The following is a 23626-nucleotide window of genomic DNA, read 5'->3' as shown; positions in this document are numbered from 1 at the left end:
AGAGTCAATTTAAACATTTCTAATATTTGTTTTGGATAGATTTTAATAAAATAATTTTGGCTTTACAATTTTTTAATAAATGAGAAAATTAATCCTTTGTCATTGTCATTTTCTAGTTTGTCATATTTTTCTGTCAACTTTACTAATAGTATATTTTGTCTTATACAATTTTATAATTATATGTGTTTAAATAAATCATCCACATACTGTGTAGCTTCTGATTTTTATGATATGCTTACAAAAAATGCCTGATAGCAATGCTATCATATTTTTTACCCATTTTACTTCTAATAATTGTTTTTAAATTTTGCTTTCAATTTTGGTTATGGTTTAATATTTTCTTAATATGAAATATATTTTTATGTAAGGAGTAAAGGAAAGATGACATTGTCATGGCACCTTTCTTAGTTTGTATTTACCTCATTGATTTGAAATATCATACTAAATTTTCCTATAAAGCTGAGACTTTGTCTGTGTTATCTATATTAGTGTCTTAATATGACAGACTTTTAAAAATGCCTACAAACAAAAGGTCCACTAGTTTACATAAATTTTTTCTTAATGTATAATGAGAATCTTATGTAGTTATTTTATTAGCAGTGTTTTTATTTATCACCTTATTTTGGTAAATTATTTCTTTCCTTTGTGTTCTCATGCCAGTTTTTTGTTACTCTTCACTTGGGGGCTACTGCTAAATTTATTCTTTACTGTTATATCTCTATTGATTGTTTCTATATTTTTGTGAATATTTTCATATTTTAATATTTTCTCTTTTATAGTCTGCAGTCTTTTTCTTACATAACCAGTGTAATCAGTTAATTAATTATTATTATTATGAAAATATTTCGTGAAATAATGCCAAATAAAAATAATGCATTCAATAAATATGTGTTGAATTAATGGATGTGTATCCAAAAATAATAGAAATCTACTATAGAATTAGTGTTTCATTTCTGTTTTTTATTATTTTTATTATATTGACTTTGAGTTTCAAAATAATGGAAGAAATTAAATATATATGTGTGTACACACATATTTTAGGTGTATATGCACGTATTGTGAATATATATCTCATATATACACATATTGTGAATATATATCATATATATACACATATTGTGAATATATATATCATATATATACACACCTTTCAAAAAGATAAATGTTTCATAAAAAACTCCAAGTAGATAATTCATTTGTTTCCCTCCTTAAACCTCTAATGAAATGGATTTCCTTTAAAATATTTTCTTAGGGATCCAAAGTTAGATTTACTTTCTGTAGGGACATACATCATTGGGAAGTAGGGATTAAAGGGAATACATAAGGAATTTACAATGAAATATTTATACCCAGTAGTATATTATAGAAATTATTTCTGAAAGAAATAAAATAACACGTGTGCACATATGTGTGTATGTAAATATATGAATTGATCTATCTATGCATTCATATCTCCAATTCTATTAAAAATGGGTTGTAGAGGAATACATATACAGTCAAGGTGTATGCATAAGAATTTTCAGCTTTTTTAATGAGCCTCATTTCAGATCATAATTCAAGCCTTTTTTCCAGCACATTGATTTTCTTTATAATATATTTTGCTATGAATATTGACAATAAGAAAAATTTCATTCATAATTTCAGCAAGTCCTCTGTATTTTTCATAAAGGTGACAGTTTTAGGGGATAAGTTTCTTTAGCACACGCTGCACTAGATTTAAGTACTGAAGATGTTAAGTCTTAAGTACCTCAATAATGTTTAAAAATAATGGGTAATAACTCTAATGAGTGGTAAAAATTTCACTTTTCCAGTCACATAAAACCTAACCATTATTTTTTCAGTAATGCTCTGTTACAGAAATGTGTGTCAGAGTTTTAGTTGCCAGGGAAACCATCTTTTATGAAACTGAATATAAAATAGAAAGTTTTAAAAAGTTATCCAAAGGGCACACTGAATGTTTTATATTAGTTTATTTTGAGTTTGTTGTTGGTATTGGTATCTTTTGGAATAAACTTTTAATACAAGTTCCAAAAATTTTTATCTATGGCACCAAAAGGATGCAGTAGGATTTAAAGTTTTGCTAATATAATGGATACGAACCTTAAAATATTTTGTGAAACAAATGTTTTTAAACATTGTGAATTTAGCTGTGCCAAAGTATGCTAGGACAAAGTTCTTGTAGAAAAGTTTATAATATTTCTACATTTTCTGTTCTTTATAATACAAGCTTCCTTAAAATTAGTAGTCCTATATATTCATGTCATTTATATTCTGAGTTTCAGGTTTAAATAAATCATAATTAAGTAGAGATGAGACTAACATTAAATTGAAGGCACAACTTTGGGTTCAATCTTTTTGAAATTGCAATTGATTTTTGAACACTTTTTAATTCTTTTGACTACATTGAAATAGTTAAGACTAAAAAGGCCTTCAATTTACGGTTAGTCTCACATTTACTTAAATAATAATTATGATATAGTTAGACATGAAACTCAGAATACAAATGACATGAATAAATAAGACTATTAATTTAAAGAAAGTTTGTATCAGAACAGAAAAGGTATATTATATTTTGTCCTTAAAATTTTAATATTTTGCTTAAAAATTGCACATACAATATAAAAATATATTACTTTGTAAAAGAACAATGTGAGTAAAGATACATTGCTCCTTCTTGACTAGTCCAATATAATAATAATTACAATAATTATATTATTATAATACAACCAAGTAATAGCAGTAGTAGCCTACAGTTTGTTAGTAACAAAGCTCATAGCATTTCATATATTTTTATTATATATAGATTTATAATTTCGTATATAATTATGCTCACAAAATTCCACTAGAAAAGATGAACACAGATTATCCTATAGAGTCTGAGAGAGATAACAGCTTGCCAACCCCTTAGATTTGTTCCAGAAAGACTCATTTCAGAATTCTGACCTTCATTATTTATCTATATCTACACATATATATTGTATATACATAATCACAATTTATGTTATGGCAACATATATGTGTGTGTATATATACACACACATGTTTTTAGGTATAAATATGTTATATATTACCACTGTTTTATATGTTATATATATGATCACAATTTTTATCCATTTATCTGTCAATAGATACTTAGATTGTTCTCCTGCCTTGGCTATTGAGAACTATGCTGCAACAAACATGGGGGTGCAAATGTAAATTAGTGCAAATTAGTACTACTCAGTACTAATTTTATTTACTTTTGATACATACCCAGAAGTGGAATAGCTGAATCATGTGGTAATTTTATTCTCAATTTGTTAGGGAACTCCGTTTCGTTTTCCGTAACAGCAGTATCAACTTACATTCCCATCAACAGTGTATAAGAGTTCCCTTTTTTTGGTACCCTCTCCAACACTTGTTATCTATTCCTTTTTTGGTAATAGCCATCCTGCTGTGAGGTGATATCTCATTGTGATTTTGATTGTCATTTCCCTGATGATTGAAAAGAAGGTAATCTCGTCATGAATCAACCTGTAGTATATTATGCTAAGTGAAATAAATCAGACACAAAAGGATAAATACTGCATGATCCAACTTATAATGTGAAATTTTAAAAAGTTTAATGTGTAGAAACAGAAAACACAATGGTTATCAGGAGCAATGTGCAAGGGGAGTTACAGAGAGATATTTGTCAAAGGTACAAAGTTGCTTCATACAGGAAGAATAACTCTAGAAGTCTCCTATACAGTATAATGACTACCGTTAATATTTTATTGTATACTGGAAATTTTAAAAGACAGATTTCAGATGTGCTTACTACACATATTCACACACAGACACACACATGCAAGTAACCATATAGAGGATGTATATGTAAATTTGCTTTACTATAGTAATAACTTCATTATTTATATGTATGTATATTAAAATACCATGTTGCACACCTAAAATATATATAATTAAAAGGATTCTGACATTCAGATCTGTACAGTAATCAATATGTCTTGTTTTAGCCTACAGAATTTGTGGAAATTTGTTACAAAAGCAATAAGAAACTAATACTAGTTTCCGTATTGTTACATTATATTGCATAGTTCATATGTTCCATAAACTATTTTTAAAATTTGCTCATGTCTAGTTCACGCTTCCTAATTATTAAATCTTGGAAAAATCCAACATACATTTCATAGTTAAGAATAATTTAACACTAAAATGATGCTTTCCTTGGAAATTAGATAGAAATTTATAAAAGTATTTAGACTTGGTGTCCATGAATAACAAATAATTTTGATGATCCTTTTTTTCTTTTTTTAAATATAAACCTTTCACTTAAAACAGTTTTAGATTTCCAAAATTGGTACAAAACACTACAAAATATGTTCATATTTCCCACAACCAGTTTGCCTTATTAATGAAATCTCACTATGATACATTTGTAACATTTGATGAACAAACATTGACACATTATTGTTAACGAAAATCCAAGTTTATGATGATTTTCTTAATTTCTGTCTAATAACCTTTTTATGTTCAAAAATCTCATCCAAAATGCCCCATGATATTTATTTGTCATGTCTGCTTAGGCACCACTTGGGTGGAACACTTTTTCTAACTTGGGTGGAACACTTTTTCTAACACTTTCTAACTTTTGATCAACTTGATGTCGTCTTTCATTTATTGATCAGATATTTTCAGAAGTCCAACAATTGGTATTTTCTAATATCGCTCTTATCATTAGATTGAGGTTATGAGTTTTGGGAGAATGAGTACAGCGATGAAGTACCCTGTTTAACACATCATATCAAGAGTGTACACTATTAACATTTCTTGATCTTGATCTCCTGGATAAAGTAGCATTTGGCAGTTTTCTCCACTGTTACTCCCCTATCCCTCTTTCTGTGCTACACTCTTTGGAAGGAAATCATTCTGTGCAGTTGTGTCCTATATCCCTTTAATATAGTCTCATCATTATGAGTTGTTTGCTTCTTTTTTTCTTCTTTTTTCTTTTTGAGCACGTTTGTAGTTTGTGGCATAAAAAGATGTTTCTGCATATAAACGTTTATCTTGTATATTGCCTAATGCAGTTTCAGAATTAGTAATTTCTCTAAGAAATTCTGGTTTCATACATTGGAAAATGATATTAAAAATCCAACATATGGGTATATCTACTGAGGAATTGTTCCATTCCAGTATATGCTTATAGTGGTCCCATAATTAAGTCATACCCTCCTGGCAAACATCTTTTCAACTAGGGTAGATTTCTTATGTACAGTTTCCATTGCATTTGCTTTTATAGACTTTACTCATATCCAAAGTCATTTGGGTCGATACCTTTAGGCTTCACCCTCTTCTAATAACAGTTTGATTATTCTGACAAATTCTACACTTTATTGTGTGAATCTCCAGCTTCCTAAACGAACTGTTAAAATTTTGCCTGTCCTAAGGTTTAATGTCTGTGCTGAAGGTTCTGTGGGGTTTTGCAAATAAAGTGTCATTATTCACTATTACAGTCTCATATAAAATTGTTTCACTGTCCTAGCCTATTCCTATACTTCATATTTTCAACTATTCCCCTTCACCACAAATACCTGGTAAAAAGTGATACTCTTATCATCTCTATGGTTTAGCTCCTTTCAGAAAGTCATATATTTGAAATATTGGAAGATGTAGGCTTCCAGACTGGTTTTCTTCACCAAACAATTTGAAATTGAGATTTGACGTCTTTTCATAGTTTAAAATAATTTATAAATAATCATCCATTTTATGAATATATCATGGCTTATCCCTTCACCTGTCGAAGAGTATCTTGGTTACTTAAGTTTTGGGTGATTATGTGTGACACTAGCACTGATACAGGAGTTAAGAAGACATTAACTTAGGCAGATAGTGAGGGTATAGGAGAGTCCTCAGTAAGGGTTTTCTTTTTAATGAGAAGCAGCCCCAAATCATTTTTTCACAAGGAGCAGCCTGTAAAATCGAGCTGCAGACATAGACAAGCAAGCTAGAAGCTTGCACTGGTGAATGCCTGTAGGGAAGAACTACCTGGGACTAGGCATGTTCATGTGGCTCCATCTTACATGTGTACCATAAGGAGCAGACAAGATGGAGCTGGTCCAGTGGAAAGCCCATTTGCATAATAAAATTAGGGTGGGGTGGCCTGCCTTTTACTCACGCTTTGTAAACATCACACGTGATCAAATCAATCCATGGGCCTTACATAAATCAGACACTGCCTTCTCCAGCCTGCCTATGAAATCTGCTGCAGTCCACCACCTTCCACTTCTTAACCCATCCACATGTTTCTGTGTCCTGAATTCTCTCTCTCTCTCACAGGGAGTTGCTGTCCTCTCTCCTTTCTTCTGTTAAGCTTTCCATTCTTTAATGCACCCACATGTTTCTGTGTCCAGAATTCTTTCTCAGAGCAAGAAAACAAACATGGGTAAATCCCCAGACAACAAAATTTTTCTGTATTAACATTCATGTGTAGGGCTTTAGATGGATAGAGTTTTTACAATAACTGAATACCTAGGCATATTTATATAAAGATATGGCATCATATCATCAGAGATTATATGGTAGGACTATGCAGAATTCATAGGAAACTGCCAAAATCTCTTTCAAAGTGGTTGCACCACTTTGCACTCAACCAGCAATAAATATGAGTTTGTGTTGTTTTGCATCCTCACTAATAATTGATGTTAGTATTTTAGATTTGACATTTTTAATAGGTGTGTAGAAATATCTGATTGTTGTTTTATTTAAAAATTCTTTCCTGAGAAACACTGCTGAGTGTCATTTCAAATGCTTATTTGCAACCTATCATCTTTGGTGGCGTGTCTTTTCAAATCTTTGGCTCATTTGTTAACTGGTTTTTGTTTTTTCCCCATTGAGTTTTAAGTGTTCTTTGTATATTTACATGAGAATCATTTGTTAGGTATTTATTTTGAAAATATTTTATCCTAGTATAATGTTGGACTTTTGATCTTCTTAACAGTGTTTCCATAGGGCAGAAGTCTTAATTTTAATAAAATCCAACTTATCATCTTGTTTATTTTATTGATCATGCTTTTGGCATTGCATCTAAAAACATTCTCAAAACTGAGGTCATGCATTTTTCTCCTACATTCTCTTTAGGAAGTTTTAAAGTTTTGTATTTTACATTTAGGTTTATAATTTCTCTTGATTTAATTTGTGAATGACATAAGGTCTACATCTAGGTTCACTTTTTTGCATAAGTAATACCAATTGTTCTAGCTTTTGTTGAAAGACTATTCTTCCTTTTCAGAACTTCTTTTGCTACTTTGTCAATATCAGCTAACAATATTTTGTAGTTCTATCTCTGAACTCTACTATATTCCATTGATCTATATGCCTAATATTTCACCAGTTTCATGCTTCTGTGATTACTGTAACTTTATAATACATCTTGAGGTTTGGTATTACACACCTTCTTTCTTTGTTATTCAATATCAAGTGAGCTATTCTAAGTCTTTTCCCTTTTGAAATGAACTTTGGAGTTAATTTGAGAATAACTACAAAATGGCTGGCTAAGATTTTGATTGGGATTGTGTTCAATCTATAGATCTATTTGGGAAGAAATTGTGTATTAATAATACTGAATTGAATTAATATGAAATATGCCTTCACATATTTAGATCTTTAATTTCATCCATAGTTTTGTACTTTCCAGAATACATATATTTTATTAATTTTATAACTGCTTTCATTTTTGCATGTCTATTATTTAAGTTTTAAATTCTAGATGTTCATTTGCTGACTTATAAACAAACAAATGACTTTTGTATACTAATCTTGTGTTCTCCAAACTTGCTTCTCAATTTCAGGAGTTTTTTTGTTTAATTTTTTACTGAAACACAAGGGGTTCAGTGACTTTTTTAGACCCAGGAGTCAAAGTCCTATAACAACAGCACAAGGATTAGTTAATAATATATATATACTACAGAAAGTCCTATCATTCTAACATGTTACAATTAAAACACTGTGATATAATGTCCAATAATTACTTCCTGCAACACTGCAAACATTGTATTAGTGAGGTTACTCATTGCATATGTCTAATTGCTAACATTCTAGTGACAGAACTGTGACCAAAGCATCAAAAAGTGATAGATCATATGCCAAACTTATCGTAGAAAGCCAACTAACATTTCTTTCCATCAAAAAAGTGGTAAATGAAAATACCAGTTTTGGAAATTCAATATTAGGATAAATAATCTTCTTTCGCTTAAATATACTACAAAGCATGGACAAAGTAAGAACAATTAGACAATAGTTTATTTTCAGTTATTTAAAAGAACATCATCACACATTTCCAAGATTGGTTTCTAGATACAGTACTGACAATTGATTAGATTAACTTTTATCAGTAAAATCTTTGAACCAGCACAACATGTGTATATATGTTATTTTCAAGTATACACGTGAAGGCCCATCAGTGATAAGTGACTTTAAATCAAGAATCACTAGAAAGTCTCACCTTTTAAAGATTACTATTTAATCCTAGTAAATGCCACTTAATTTTGTAATGGTCAACACAACTAAATTTGAGAGAAATCCCACCAATATAATTAGGTTAACACAAGGCCAGTCATTCCTGGACATTGGAAGTTGTACGCATATCACACTTTTTCCTCCTGAAAGGAAAAAAAATCTGAAACCAATGCAAATTATCAATGTAATTGAATTACCTTGGAAATAAATACTATTTAAACATTTCTACTCTCATATACTTTTCCAAAAAAAACCAATTAATGTACTATTTCTGCTTCACCAGCGATAAATATAAGTATTTGGTTTTTTGCATCCTCACTAATAATTGATGCTGCCAGTATTTTAGATTCGGCATTTTTAACAGATGTGTTGAAATAACTCATTGTTGTTTTAATTTAAATTCTTTATTAACAAAGGCTGTTGAGCATAATTTCATATTTTTGTTTGCAACATATCACCTTTGCAATATGTCTATAAAAATAAGTCTTTTGTTTTACCCAAGAATCTTAAAGCTCTTAGAATTCTCTAGATCAGAGGTCTACAGTATACCCAGAGCCTTAAGGAAACACATGATAAATATTTCATTATGATATATAATTTAATATGTTTAAGTCCACCAATATCACTATACATTTTGTGAAATTAAAAATTCTCTCTCTTTAAGTATGTGATCAGTATTAGTGCTAGGACTACCTATGAAGAATAGCAAATAGGATGTGAAAGTGCAAGCATGTATGTGAAATTTGGCTCCATGCTAAATCTGCTTTCATGCTTAGCTATATTTTTAAAAATATCAAACTGCCAATATATTTATTTATAATACTTTTTAGTTTACATTAATCAAAACTAAGAACTTAAACTATGAACAATGTTAATTAGCCAAATTTCTCCAATTTTGTATTAAGTTTTAAAGAATATTTTATTATCTGAATGTGTTCAATGTTTTATTTTCTTTGTATGTGCATGAAGATAGACACATAAACAGGAAAAAACTACACATGATTTACAGAGACCATCTATAATATGCGTGAACTTTCTGTTTTGTCCTACTGAAAACAGTCATTTCACTTTGGGACAAAAATTTACCATAAAAGATCCTTTCTAATACAAAATTATTATCTTTTCTTTATAACCTTCCTTACCAAAAATACATCTTTATAACCATAATTTTCTTCATATCTCTCTCCTCCACTTACTGGTTCCTTACTACCTTGTTTCATGAACAACCTTTTCAAGTTCATAATTTGGATTAACTATTAGATAACTTCTGAATTAGAAATCGTTTTTCAGTAAGAATGCATCTTCTTTGGCATACTTTATATACATAATTATTATTAACTAGAATATTATCCTTAAATTTTAGTAACCTTAAATTTTAGTGAAAACCTGAGAAGCAAGAAATCCTGAGTTGCCTATCAGATATCAGCATGTTATAGATGAAAACCATTCCACAATTTTTAGAAATATTTTCCCCATGTCATAACCTTTTATTAATTGGAAATGATCCAGATATTCATAAGTGTATTTTAAATTGCATAAAAATTTCACTTACTGTTCGAACACATTCACATTTTATTTATTTTTAGCAGTTTATCTAGATTATTTATACATCACATTCGTGTTAACCATTTTATAACCTGTGAATATCAGGTGTTCATCTAAATAAGAACCTTAAAAGTTAAGTATATAAGTATTTCAGCCAATAATTCAAAAGTTTTAACTAGCGATATTAAGTAAGTCTCATTTGTCATAGAAGGAACACAAACCAAGATCATTTTGCTTTGACTGGATTTATACTTCTATAGTTTGAATTATAATATTAATGGATTTTTTAGCATATTCCATATATTAATGAATATGGTATTACTTTTTTACTGATAAATCTTGTCACTTTTTAAAATAAAAAGCAAAACATTTAAAAAATTTTGAAACAATTTGTCAGAGGATCACTGCAATGCTATTACCACTAGTTTACAATATTGCACTATATTTACTTTACCACATATCTATTCATCTGTCTAGTCCTTCATCCATCCATCAATCAATCCATGTTAGAGATACATCAGAATAAACTGAAGAAATCAGTAACTTCATCCCTAAGCAGATCAGCATGCATAGTATTGATAGTAGTTTAATGTTTCTTTACAATTTCCCCGGGGAAAATTTACTTAAAGAGAAATTCAGGAAACTTGCCTATACCCTTTGTTGATTTTTTACAAATCTGTACACCTGTTAACACAAATAACTATCAAGATATATGACTTGAATCACCCTAGAAATTTCCCTCATGTGGATTCCCAAATAATCCTTCTTTTTCTGAACCAACCTGTGTACTTTTTGTTATGCCATAGATTAATTTTGCCTCTTTGGAACTTAATGAAATGTTAAAGTGGAATTTAATAAAACATGTTAATATTAAGTATATACCATTTTATGTTTCAGAATTGCTCATATTGATGAATGAATCAATTATTTATTTGTTTTTTTTTTTTTTTCAGTTGCTGGCTAGATTTTTATTTTGTGATTTTACTACTGTGTGTTTATCCAGACTCTTGTTAATTAACATTTGGTTGATTTCCAGATTATAAATAAAGCTGCTAAAAACCTTCTTGTGAACATATTGTTACAATTTTATGTTTTAATTTCTTTTTTATAAACATTTGTTTTCATTTTTTGGTAAATACCTAGAACTGGAATAATTTTGTCATAAGACACTTTAAAAACTGCTAGAAGTTTTTTCACAGGATGTTTAAAAACGTATGCAAGTTACCATTTTTTTTTTTTTACAGTTTCATAAATAGTGTTGTAAGATTTTAAAGTTTATATGTAACATCTCAGTGCAACTTTAATTTGCATTTCTCTGGTTACTTGTGATGTTTCAATGTGCTTTTGACCATTTGTATATTATTTTGGGAGGTATAAGCTCAAGTCTGGTCATTTTTTTTTTTTTGAAATTGACTTTTTATCTTTTTGCTACTATTATAACTTCCATAATATAGTCTGGATATAGTAATTTGTCAAATATGTGTCACAACCACTTTATTCTTACCTGAGTCTTGATATTTCACAATCCTAATGTTTTGTATATAAGACCACTTCATCAGGTTATTTGCTTGTTTTGGTTTTGTTCTGTTTTGTGTTAGTACTTTTTGTACCCTATCTAAAATAATATTTATCTATCTTCAGTTTATGGAAATGTTTTTCATGTTCTTTGTACTTTCCTTTGTGACATTTATATTGGAGTCTATAATCTATCTTGAACCAGTTTTTTGTTGTTGTTTGTTTTAAGATAAAGATCATGCTCTATTTATATTTTTCCACAGATATTCCATTTTCCTATCACAAATGGCAAAGTATTTTTCTTCCCCCATTTTATATCTTTGACATTTTTGTAGCATATCAAGATAACATATGTGTGAGCCTATTTCTGATCACCTGTTCTATTCCATTTATCTGTTTTTTTCTTAATGTTAATCTTGTTGTCATTCTTTATGCCAATCCCATGTTATTTTATTTACTTCAGTTTTACATTGAATCTTGAAATCAAAGATTTTCTTGGTTCTGCTATGTTCTTTAAATTTCTATTTAATTTTATGATTAGAGTATAAATGTCTACAAAATTTTGCTGGGGTTATGATTAGGGTTGTAATGAATCTGTAGATTAATTTAGTTAAGAACTGACATTTTTAAACAATTAAAACTTTAATTCTACAAATAATGCTATATACTATATATATTTACTTATTGCTCTTAATTTATCTTAATATCTTGTAATTATCAGAATTGAGGTTATAAAAAATTTTGTTAAATTTATTTCTAAACCGTTTACGTGTAATGCTGATTTAAATAGCATTGTTTTCATATCTTATTGTATTTTTCGAGTGTTAGTTTTTAGGATGTGGAAGTACATTTTTTGCATAATGACCTCAATTCTGTGATATTACTAATTTATTAATTATAGTAATTTTTCTACACACAGTTTTGGATTTTCTACTTACATTCTCTCTAATCATTTTGCTTGACTTTCTCTCACTATATGTGGTAGCTATGATGTCTAGCATAATGTTAAATAGAGGTGGTGAATTCAGACATCCTGATCTTAGAGGAAAATATATGGTACTTCACCACTAAGTATGATGTTATTTATAATACTTTTCAAAACATTCTCACCTTCCTATTTCAATATGTCTGCTATACACATTATTATCATGATCTGTGTTGAATTTTGTCAGTGTTTTCCCTGTATCTGTTGATAAGATCATATTTTACATTATTCTATTAATGTTGTAATTTAATTATTGTTTAATATTAAATTAAATTGCTAAAATACCATAAAGTGGTTAAATTATTAAAACAGACTCACATCAATCATAGATTATTTCTAATTTTAGAAACTAATCAAAGAATTAAACACCATAGAAGCACCAACTCTAGCATTTCTTTCTGAAGAAGGCAAACACATTTGAAGCAACTTTCTAAGTATTCTTTTCTCCAATATTGGAATGATAGAAACATGCAGACTTAACTATGTGTGCATAAAATGTTGTTAAGAAAAACTGATTTTAGTACATTAACTCCATCTGCTTGGCTAACTTTCATTCTCCAGCTGGCCATGTTCCATAAATCCTTAAATTCTGGGTTTATTTTTAATAAGAGAGTCAGACAGCCATGTTGTTTCTTGCCAAAATGAATTTGTTTATAAGAACTTCCAATTATATTTTCATTAGTAAATGCTATTAGCTTATTTACAAGGGTATCTGGGCTAGTTCAGTATTGCCTCTGAAATGCCCAGGTAGGAGAAAATAACTCATAACCCAGCTTTTAACTTTCCTTCCTAATCCACTCTCTGATTTTGATCAATATCTTCTTGCCAGATATTTCTAGGTGTCTTTTTATAATCTGTCTTAAAAGAAATTTCTGAAAAATATTTCTTCCAATATTTTATGCAAAGATGCTCATAAATATTCCAATGCCCACAGAATTTGAGCCATCTAATAGCAAGTATAAATTATGTTAATAATGACTATATCTCTGTCCAAGCCCTTTGACATTTTTTGTCAGTTTAATTATTACTTTTATCTGTAACCAAGAATGATTTAGACATGTTTATATATGTTTATTTGGATGCATTTGTGAATTTTCTCAAACCTCCTTCTTCTGTCCAATCTATATTCATATATACAAAATTAATTGAGGGCTTCAAATAGTCTCCCAAAATATTTTCTTATTCTGATTTTAATAAAATATTGATTTTCATTTTTTAAAGTGTAATATTAATACATTTTTTATGTTTAATATTCGGATAGAGAGCAATAAAAAAGGCTACACTGTCAGATATTGTTCTCTGTAAGCTTGGAATTGTAGTTTTATTTCCACAAATGCATCTCTCTCCTTGGCATAGACTTCTAACACTTCTGGCCACTGACCTTTAAGGAGATTAGAATCCCAGGTAATTACATTATCCAATCATCTGACCTGAATCATGATTCAAACTTTTTCCTAATATTGTTAATGTATGTGATGATCCGTAAGGTGTGTGGTTTCTCTACTTTATTCACAAATATCCATCCTCTGGAGCTAACTCCTGTTTCCAAACAGTCTTTGAGGAAAGTATTCCTTTTATCATCCACATTTGGTTTAATAATTATTTTCATCATGACAGTGAGCCTACAGGAATATTATTACTGCTTGATCTAAGTTTACAGTGTACTTTTTTCTGTCAGCACTACACACACACATACACACACACACACACACAATTATTTCTGGCTAAATTGTTTTTGCTGAATAACTTTTTTTTATTGTTTCTCTAAATTTAAAATTTATTTTTTCACTGTCTTTGTAAGATGTTCTATGTATGGGTTTTCAGAATTTTTACCATGAGGTTTCTAGGTTTTTCTTGTTAGTTATTCTGTGTTTCATTCACTGAGCTGAACTTCTTGGAGATGTGGAGTTTTCATCTATAATATCTTCAAAAAGTTTGTTTCCTTCTTTTCTATCCCTCCACTTATTTTGGAGTTTATTTATATTAGGCCACTTGTTAGTGCCTAAAAAGTAACTGATGCTTTGCTTTTTCTTTTCTTTTTTCTTTGTATTATCTATTGGATAATTCTTATTGATTTTTACTTAAGTTTTCTATTTCTTATTTTTATAAGTCCATGTAATAAATTTCTGATTTCAGTTATCTTATGTTTCAGTAGTTTACACTGCTTTTTAATTTAATAATTGTTTTTTGTAGAGGATACATTGTTCCGCTAAAATTTTCCCAATCCTTCACCTTTTATATCTTCCTTCTTCAATTAATTTGTTAATACATGTAAATATTTGTTTTGTAGTCCTCATCTGCTACCTTAAATATCTTAGTCATTTTTATATCCGTTTCTGTGAACTGTTTTGTTTTGATGGTGTATCATATTTTCCTGTTTCTTTGTATACACAATATTTTAACATTTTTCATATATTGGGTACAATGAAATCTAAACCTATAACTTTTGTGTTCTTGTTTATTACAGAATGTGAGGGCCCTTCTTCTCTTTGCTAGCTAGGTTGAGGTGTTGATCACTCTGACTCTACCTGAAGTGGAATAAAGCTGGGGCTATGCTACAGCTTTAATTATAATAAATTCATCTGTGGTTAGTCCAATCACAAACTTTTCAAGATGCCACCATTGAGGTCCTTAAATCTTCTAATTTGCCAGTCTTTGAGCTCAGGTGGTTTGGATCTCTGCTTTTGATAGTTTTGGTTTGACTTTGTATTAAACTGTAGTAGAGCCCAGATCCCATGGTCAGAGGTCCTTTGTAGCTCTTCCTTCACTACTGCTTTGTAAGTATATTTTTTAGGTGGGGGTGGGGGGATTGTGGGGGGTAGGGAGGAATGGGATTGTCAAGACAAATGATTTATTTTTGTTTTTGGAGCTTTTCCAGATTCCACCTTATCTCTCCAGCCTGTCATAAAGAGCTCATTGGCTATCTCAGCTGTGCAATGTTTCTCCATCTATGGCAGGACCTCATTTTGCCTGCTTGTATCCAGTAATGGCACTTGAGCCTGTGATAGACGCTGATGTGTTTCTCTGCTAACTTGTAAAATGTAAAATTCAAATTACAGATGGCTTCTTCAATGGCCACATAGAAAACAATGATTTTTTTTTTTCTTTTGTTATTATTAGGAGTGGGGATCTTTAACATTCCTAACCACTCTAGCTTCAAGCAGAAGTTTTCTCTGTTACTATATAGACTATTACTAAGGAGAGGGTTTTCTCCAATATGGCTAATAATGGGAAACATATTACATCAGGATAAGAACGAATATATATTAAAAAGTTGTCAATAGACATCTCCCCCTAAAAATGTAGATTTTTTTCCTATCACAGTGGGACACATTTCTTCAAGATAGTTAGAAACTAATACAAATTACAGGCTTTCATGAACTCCAAATAGAGTTAACTTTGAGATTAATGTTTTGTGGTCAATGTAACATCAGACATAGGAATATTTGAGGCTTTATACAAGCTTTTATTACTCACATAGAAAAAGTAAACTAAATCATATTTCCACAGGTGTTATAAAGCTTAGATGACTATCATTTATAAAGACAGCATCCTAAGAGAACTTCATGAGAAAATAAATTAGTTGATAAATTTTTGGAAGTTTTAAAAGGAGAATCCCAAGATATCAAGTCTTAATTAATGCTTCTTATTTATTGAAGGTACTCAATATAAAAAAAATATCACAAAGAGCCATCATTTCCTGACGAAATATCTCAAGGATTTGACAGATATGTATAAAAGCCTTCTATACAACAGGATACATAATACTTGGAGACAAAAACAAAACAAAACACAAAGTACAACATAAACAAAAAACTTTCTGATGATTAGCTCATGAAATAAAAACCATTTAAGTAAATATATCACCATGAAAAATAAAGACAAAGTAAATAATAAAAATTAAGAGGGAGGCAGAGCAAGATGACCAAATAGAAGCCTCCACCAATTGTCCACTCTACAGGAACATAAAATTTAACAACTAGCTATTAAAAAAAAGCACCTTCATAAGAAACAAATATCAGGTAAGCAATCACAGTACCAGGTTTTAACTTTATATTGCTCAAAGATGCACTGAAGAGGGTAGGAAAGACAGTCTTGAATTGCTGAGACCACATCCCTCAGAAGTGGCCACATGACACTGAAAGATAATCTGTGTGTTTGGGGGAGGGAGACTGCAGTGATTGTAGGACTTTGCATTGGAACTCGGTGCTGCCAACACCGGGCAGAACTCAGCCAGAATTCATGGAAGGAGCATGTAGACAGGTCCTAGCCAAAGGAGAATCATCCATCCCAGTGGTTGGAACTTGAGTTTGGCTAACTTAACCATGGAGGGATAAAGTGTTCTGGGGTTCTGCACAAACTTGAAAAGTAGTCTATGCCACAAGGACTGCAACTCCTAGGCAAGTTCTAGTGCTATACTGGGCTCTGAGCCAGGGGACTTGGTGGGCATATGACCTAGAGAGACATCAACAGTAGCAGCTGAGGGAGTGCTTGCACCACTCCTTCCCCAAGTCCAGGCAGTGCAGTTTGCAGCTCAAAAAGAGACCCCTTCCTTTAGCTTGAGGAGAGCAGAAAAAAGAGTAAACACGATTTTGTCTTGCATCTTCATACCAGCTATGCCACAGTAGAATAAGGCATCAGGCAGAGTCGTAAGGTTCCCATTCCATGGCCTAGTTTGTGGATGACATTTCAGGACACAATCTGGGTCAGAAGAGAACCCCCTGCCTTAAAGGGAATGATCTATTCCTGACAAGATTCATCACCTGCTGACAAAATAACACTTGATCCCTGAATAATCAGCAGTAGTAACCAGGTAGCACATGCCATTGGCCTTGGGTGAGACTGAAACTTGATGGTTTTAGGTGTGTCCCAGCATATTCCCAGCTGTGGTGATGATAAAGTGAAATTCCTTCTGCTTGATAAAAGCAAAGAGGAGAGCAAAGGAGACTTCATCTTAAAGTTGCAGTATGCAGGCTCTCGGAGTTTCCATTTCCAGACCTTGGCTCTTGGATGGTATTTCTGCACCTTACTTGAGCCCAAGAGGAGCCCATTGCCCTGAAAGGTGTGTCCCAGACCTGGCAGAATTCAACACAAGCAGACTGAAGAGCTTAAAAGAACTGAAGATCGTTTTTTTTTTTTTTTTTTGAGACGGAGTCTCCCTCTGTCTCCCAGGCTGGAGTGCGGTGGCACGATCTCCACTCACTGCAAGCTCCGCCTCCCGGGTTCACGCCATTCTCCTGCCTCAGCCTCCCGTGTGGCTGGGACTACAGGCGCCCGCCACCGCGCCCGGCTAATTTTTGTATTTTTAGTAGAGACGGGGTTTCACCGTGTTAGTCAGGATGGTCTCGATCTCCTGACCTCGTGATCCGCCCATCTCGGCCTCCCAAAGTGCTGGGATTACAGGAAGAACTGAAGACGCTAAAAGAACATTGGCAGTAGACTGGCAGTACTCCACGTGGACCTGTGGTAGTGATGGACAAAGGGAAAGACTCCTCTGCCTGGGGAAAGGGTAGGGAAGAGTGGGAAGGAATTTGTCTTGTGTCAGCAACAATACAATACAGCACCAGGTAGACTGCTAGGGTTTCTGACTCCAGTCCCTGACATCTGGACAGCATATCTGGACTTGCTTGGTACCAGGGAAACTCATCACTCTAAAGGGAAAGACACAAGCCTAGCTGGCTTTGCCACCTATTGATTATACAGACCTAGGGCCTTGAGAGGACATAGGCAGTAGCTAAGTTGTGGCAGTGGGTACAATTGGCCTTGCATGAGACCCAGTGTCATGCTGGCTTCAGATCTGACCCAGCAGTCTTAGTGGTGGAGGGGTGCTTGTATCACCCCTCCTTTACCCCAGTAAGCTCAATCCTTAAGAGATTCAATTTTTGGTAAAAAGTAAGGTAAGAGAACCAGTGACTCTGCCTGGTGACCCAGATAATTTTTCCAGATCTCATCTAAGACCACCAAAGCGGTACCTCTATGAGTCTGCAAGAAGCACTGTGTTATTGTCTTTGGGGTGTCTGTTAATGCAGATATGGCTGCAGTGACTGAAAATTGAGATCAGAATACCCAAGTTCCTTTGAATACCTGAAAAGTCTTTCCAAGAAAGATAGGTACAAGCAAGCCCAAAGTGTGAAGACTATGATAATTACTTATCTCTTTAATGTCCAGACACTGACGAACATCTACAAGAATCAATAATATTCGAGAAAAAAAAATATGTTACCAAACAAAGTCACCAGGGACTAATCCTAGAAGAGCAGAGATATGTGACCTTTCCGACAGATAACTCAAAGTACCATTTTGATAAAATGGAAATAAATTCAGAATAACAAAGAGAAGGAATTTGGAATCCTCTTAGATAAGTTTAACAAAGAAATGGAAATAATTAGAAATAATCAAGTGGAAATTTTAGAGTTAAAAAATGCAGTTGACATACTGAAGAATACATCAGAGTCTGTTTTTAATTTTTTTATTATTAACTTTTATTTTTCATTTTATTTTTAATTACTTATTTATTTTGTAATGACATGGTTTCACTATGTGGCCCAGGATGCTCTTGAACTTCTGGGCTCAAGCCATCCTCCCAGCTCAGCCTCCCAAAGTGCTGGGATTATAGGTGTGAGCCACTACCTATAATATTAGAGACCCAACTAGAATCTCTAATAGCAGAATAGATCAAGCAGAAGAAAGAATTAGTGAGCTTGAAGATAGGCAGGTTAAAAATACACAGTCAAAGGAAATAAATTTAAAAAAAAAAAGAAAAAGAATAAAAGCATGCCTACAAGATCTGAAAAATCATCTTAAAGGGGCAAATCTAAGAGTTATTGGCCTTAAAGTGAAGGTACAGAGACAGATAGGGGTAGAAAGATTATTCACAGGGATAATAACAAAGAACTTCTCAAACTTAGAGAAAGTTGTCAATATTCAAGTACAAAAAACTTACAGAACACAAAGTAGATTTATACCAAAGAAAACTACTTCAAGGTGTTTAATTATCAAACTCCCAAAAGTCAAAGACAAAAAAAAAATAATCCTGAAAGCAAGAAAAGAGATAAATAATATACAATGGAGCTCTAATATTTCTGGCTGCAGACTTTTCAGCAGAAACCTTACAGGCAAAGAGAGAGTGTCATGACATATTTAAAGTGCTGAAGGAAGAACCTTTCCTAGAATATGATATGAAGTGAAAATATCCTTCAAACATGAAGAAAAAAATAAATACTTTCCCAGATTAATGTAAGTTGAGGGGTTTCTACACCAGACCTGTCCTCCAAGAAATGCTAAGGGAAATACTTTAGTCAGAAAGAAAAGAATGTTAATGAGCAGTAAAATGTCATCTGAAAGTGCAAAACTCACTGGTAATAGTATGTAGATGGAAAAACACAGAATATAATAGCACTGTAATTGTGGTTTGTACACAGCTCATATCTTCAGTAGAAAGATTAAGAGATGAATCAATCAAAAATAACTATGACTCTTCAAGACATAGTTCAATACAATATAGGTCGAAAAATAAAAGGTAAAAAGCAAGGGGACAAATGTAAAGTATAGAGTTTTATTAGTTTTCTTTGTGCTTGTTTAGTTTGTTTATGCAATCAGTGTTAGGTTGTCATCAGTTTAAAATAATGGGTTTATAAGATATTATTTGCAAGCCCCATTGTAACCTCAAGTCAAACATACACAGTGGATAAAAAAAAGCAAGGAATTAAAACATGACACCAGAGAAAATCATTTCACTAAATGGAAGACAAGAGTCAAAGAAAGAAGACCACAAAATAACCAGAAAATCAAATAACAAAATGGCAGTAGTAAGCTGTTACTCATCAATAATAACATTAAATATAAATGGACTAAACTCTTCAATCAAAAGACATAGAGTCACTGAATGAATAAAAGAAAAGACACAATGACCTGTTGTCTATGAGAAACATACTTCCCCTAAAAGATACACATAGACTGAAAATAATAGAATGTAAAAACATATTCCATGCCAAAAGGGAACATGAATAGCTATACTTATATAAGACAAAATAGATTTAAAGACAAAAAGTATCATAAGAGACAAAGCAAGTCATTACATAATAATAAAGCGATAAATTCAGCAAGAGGATATGGCAATTGTTAGTATATATGAACTCAACACTGGGAGCATCCAGATGTTTAAATCAAATGTTAATAGAGCTAAAGAGAGAGAGAAAAAAAAAACTCAAATAAAATAACAGCTAGAGACTTCAACACTCACTTTCAACATTAGACAGTTAATCCAGATAGTTTAATAAATCAAAAAAGAAGCATTGGGCTTAACCTGTACTATACCAAATGAATGAGACTAATAGATATTTACAGAGCATTTTATCCAATGACTTCAGAACACACATTATTTTCAACACATGAATTATTCCCAAAGATAAACCAATGTTAGTCCACAAAACACATTTTAGAACATTCAAACAAATTAAAATCATATCAACCATCTTCTCTGACCACATCGGAATAAAAATAGAAATCAACAACAAGAGAAATTTTGGTAAGTATGTAAATGAATAGAATTTAAGCAATATGCTTCTGAATGACCAGTGATTCATGAACAGATTAAGAAGAACAGTTTTTAAAAAATTGAAACAAATGATCATGGAATCACTACATACCAAAACCTATGAGATACAGCAAAAGCAGTACTAAGAGGGAATTTTATAGCTGTAAGTGTCCGGATCTAAGAAGTAGAAAAACTTCAAACAAATCACCTAATGATGAGTCTTAAAGAATGAGAAACAAGAGCAAATTAGTAGAAGACAATAAAAAAATAAAGATCAGAGCAGAAATAAATGAAATTGAAAAGTAGAAAACAATATAAAAGATCAAAAAAGTTGTTTTTTAAAAAAAGATAAATAAAATTGACTAAATATGAAAGTAAGAAAGAAGACCCAAATGCATAAAATTAGAGATGAAAAAGAAGACATTATTACTAACGTGGCAGAAATTCAAAGGACAATTATAGGCAAATATAAATAACTATATACCAATAAATTGGAAAACCCAGAAGGAATGGATAAGTTTCTTGACACATACAACCAATCAAGATTGAACTAGACTAGAAATAAATCTGTAACTTGAACAGACTAGCAATGAGTAAAAAGATTCAAACCATAATAATAAGTGTTCCAGCAAAGAAAAGTCAGGAACCCAATGGCTTCACTACTGAATTTTACCAAACATTTAAAGAAGAATTGAGTAAGATTTATATTAACAAATTCTACTCTAACTACTCAGAAAAATGGAGGAGGGAGTACTTCCAAATTCATTTTACAAGTCCAATATACCCTGACACCAAAACCAGACAAAGGAACATCAAAAACAAACAAAAAGAGCAAACAACAACAACAACAAAACTACAGGTCAATATGCCTGGTGAACATTAATGAAAGCATCCTCAAAAAAATACTAACAAACTCATTCCAAAAATACATTAAAATAATTATTCATCATAAACAAGTGCAATTTATCCCAGGGTTACAAAAATGATTAAGCATATGTAAATCAACAAATGTGATAGATCATACCAACAGAATGAGAGACATAAACCAAATGATCATTTCAATTGATGCCAAAAAGGCATTTGATGAAATTCAGAATTCTTTATGATAAAAATCCTTAAAGAACTGGGTATAGAAGGAAATACCTCAAAGTAATAAAAACCATATACAGCAGACCCACAACTGGCATCATACTGAATGGGGAAAAATTGAACGCTTTTCTTCTAGAATCAGGAACACAACAAGGATACTCACTTTGACCACTGTTATTTAACATATTACTGGAAGTTCTATCTGGAGAAATGAGGCAAGAGAAAGAAATAAAGTTATTCCAATTAGAAAGGAAGAAGTCAAAATGTTTGCAGATGACACAATCTTGTAACTGGGGAAAACCCCACCAAAAAAAAAAAAAAAAAAAAAAAAAAAAAAAAAAAAACCCTACTAGAACTGATAAGCAAATTCAGTAAAGTTTCAGGATACAAAATTAACATACAAATATCTATAACATTTCTATATGCCAACAGTGAACAATGTGATAAAGAAATCAAGAAAGTAATCCTATTTATGATAGCTACAAATAAAATTAAATACCTAGGATTTAATTTAACCAAAGAAATTAAAGACCTGTAGATTAAAAACTATAAAGTATTGATTAAAGAAATTGAAGAGGACACACAAAAATGAAAAACTATTCCATGTTCATGGATGAGAAAAATCCGTATTGTGAAAATATCCATACTACCTAAAGCAATCTACAGATTCAATGCAATTCCTATCAAAATACCAAAGACATTTTTTGCAGAAATAGAAAAAAAAAATCCTCAAATTTATATGGAACCACAAAGGACTTAGAATAGCCAAATCTATACACAGCAAAAATTTTTTAAAAACTGAGGAATCAGATTAAACTGACTTCAAATTACTTCAAATTATACCACAGAGCTATAGTAACAAAAAGAGCATGGTACTGGCATCAAAGCAGACACATAGATAAATGGAACAGTATAGAGAACCCAGAAACAAATTCATACATCTATAGTAAACTCATTTTCATCAAAGATGCCAAGACCATGCACTGGGGAAAGATCAATCTCTTTAATAAATGATTCTGGGAATACTGGATATCTACATGCAAAGGAATAAAACTGGACCCTTATCTCTCACCATATACAAATTCAAATAAAAATAGATTAAATACTTAAACCTAAGACCTCATAGTATTAAACTACTACAAGAAAATATTGAGGTAAATCTCCAGGACATTGATCTGGGCAAAGATTTCTTGAGTAACATCCCACAAGCACAGGCAACCAAACTAGTAGACAAATGGCATCACATCAAGTTAAAAAATCTTCTGCACAGTAAAAGAAACAAACAACATAGTGAAGAAACGACCCACAGAATGGGAGAAAATATTTGCAAACTATCCATATGACAAGAGATTAATAACCAGAATATTTAAGGAGCCCAAGCTACCCTGCAGGAAGAAAACTAATAATCTAATTTTAAAATGGGCAAAAAAACCCTTATTATCTAATTTTAAAATGGGTGAAAA

Source organism: Macaca mulatta, chromosome 1 (genome assembly GCF_049350105.2).
Source record: "Macaca mulatta isolate MMU2019108-1 chromosome 1, T2T-MMU8v2.0, whole genome shotgun sequence".
Taxonomy (NCBI): Eukaryota; Metazoa; Chordata; class Mammalia; order Primates; family Cercopithecidae; genus Macaca; species Macaca mulatta.
This window is presented reverse-complemented; position numbering follows the sequence as displayed.